The sequence below is a fragment of the Lynx rufus genome, unplaced genomic scaffold, assembly GCF_022079265.1.
Source record: "Lynx rufus isolate CCGP_SWC_20201006 ecotype Redwood Valley unplaced genomic scaffold, mLynRuf1.p SCAF_19, whole genome shotgun sequence".
Taxonomy (NCBI): Eukaryota; Metazoa; Chordata; class Mammalia; order Carnivora; family Felidae; genus Lynx; species Lynx rufus.
This window is the reverse complement of record NW_025814833.1, coordinates 28,727,620-28,730,046: the sequence shown is the minus strand read 5'-3', so window position 1 is coordinate 28,730,046 and position 2,427 is coordinate 28,727,620.

Sequence of the window (2,427 nt, the reverse complement as noted above, 5' to 3'; positions counted from 1 at the left end):
GCAGGCTCCACGCCGTCAGTGCAGAGCCCGATGTGGGGCTCGAACTCACGAACCATGAGGTCATGACCTGAGCTGAAATCAAGAGTTGGGGACGCTTAACCAACTGAGCCCCCCAGGCGCCCCAGTTATTCAGTCATTTAATGAATATTTACTGAATACCTATTTTCCAAGCACTGTTCCAGGTGCTGAGAACACAGCATATGAATAAAGAAACCAAAATCCCTTCTCTAAAATATCTTAAACCTACTGAAGGGAAACAAACAGTAAACAAACAAACAAACAAACAAAAACAAGTAAAACCTGCAGGTTGTGAGAAGGCAATAATTTCCATAGAGTACACCATGGCAGGGGAAGGAGAATGAGGAGCGTGGGGATCGAGTGTGGGGTTGCATGTTTTCGTGGTGTGGTTGCCTAAGATGATGGCATGGGAGCAGATGCCTCCAGGAGGTGAATGAAGGAGCCGTGGGCTATGAGCCATACGATCTCCAGGCGGTATGTTGCGGACAGAGGGAACTGCAACGCAACAGCCTTGAAACGGAAGCGGGAAGAGGGTGTTCAGAACAGCGGGGAGGCCATCGTGGAGTTGTATGAATGACGGGGGTGGGGAAGTAGTACAAAATGAAATCAGAGAAGTACGGGGCCAGAGCACAGGAGACCTTGTAGTGCCTGGCATCTAGCAGGTGCTATTATGTATGTAATAGGTATTATTATGTAATGCCTTCCTTACCATCAAACTTAAATATTTAAGGAATCATCCTTGGGGCGTCTGGGTGGCTCAGTCAGTTGAGCGTCTGACTTTGGCTCAGGTCACGATCTTACATTTGACGAGTTCGAGCCCCACGTCGGGCTCTGTGCTGAGAGCTCGGAGCCTGGAGCCTGCTTCAGATTCTGTGTCTCCCTCTCTCTCTGCCCCTTCCCTGCTCATTCTCTGTCTCTCTCGGTCTCAAAAATAAATAGACGTTAAAAAAAAATTTAAAGAATCATCCTTTTCTGGGGCGCCTGGGTGGCTCAGTTGGTTAAGCGTCTGACTCTCAGTTCAGGTCATGACCTCACAGTTTGTGGGATTGAGCCCTTTGCCAGGCTCTGTGCTGACAGCATGGAACCAGCTTTGGATTCTCTCTCTCCTCTCTCTGCCCTGCTAGGTCTCTCTCTCTCTCTCTCTCTCTCTCTCTCTCAAAATAAATAAACATTAAAGAAAATAAAATCTTAAAAAAAAAGAATCATCCTTTTCTGGGTTGGAAACTATAGAAGGCACAAGGGTGGCAACAGGGAGATTACTGAAATAATCAGGTGAGAAATGATGGTGGCGTGGACAAGAGAAACAGCAGTGGAGATTGTGGGACACGTTTGGATTCTGGATATATTTCGGCGTCAGAGCCAGCAGGATTTCCTGATGTAGTAGATGTCGGGTGTGAGTGGAAGAGAAGAGTCAAAGATGACCTCAGGGTTTTGGTGCCTGAGCCACTGGAAAGATGGGATTGTCATAATCTGAGATGAAGACTACAGGTAGAGCAGATTCTAGGTGGTCAGCAACTTGTTTTGGCCACATTATATTTGAGAGGTCTACTAGACATCCACGTGGACAGGTTAAGTAGGGAGGTGGATATCCACATCTAGAATTCAGGGGAGAGGCCCATGACGGTGGTATCAGTATATGGATTGTATTTAAATCCACGGAACTGGATGAGATCACCGAGGAGTAAGGATAGATAATGAGGAGGCTTCTTCCGAGGGCTGGGAGGAAGAGCCTGCGCCAGGCCTCTCCCCAGCTTCTGCTGGTCTGCCGGCAGTCTTTGGTGTTCCTTACTTACAGATGCACCGCATGGATCTCTGTCTTCATCTTTTTTAAAAATATTTTTTAGGTCGATTCATTTTTGAGAGAGACAGGGCGTGAGCAGGGGAGGGGCAGAGAGAGAGGGAGACACAGAATCCAAAGCAGGCTCCAGGCTCTGAGCCGTCAGCACAGAGCCCGATGCGGGGCTCGAACCCACGAACTGAGAGATCATGACCTGAGCCGAAGTCGGACGCCTAACCGATTGAGCCACCCAGGCGCCCCAGTCTATTTTTTTTTAATGTTTATTTATATTTGAGAGAGACAGAGTGCAAGCAGAGGAGGGGCAGAGAGAGAGGGAGACACAGAATCCAAAGCAGGCTCCAGGCTCTGAGCCATCAGCACAGAGCCCGACGTGGGGCTCGAACCCATGAACTGTGAGATCATGACCTGAGCTGAAGTCACATGCTTAACTGACTGAGCTACCCAGGTGCCCCTCTGTCTTCATCTTCATACAACATTCTGTGTGTGTGTGTGTGGCCAAATTTCCCCATTTTTAAGGACACCCACCAGTCCTATGGGATCAGGGCCCACACTAATGACCTCATCTTAATTTGACTATCTGAGAAGACCCTATTTCCATATAATGTCACATT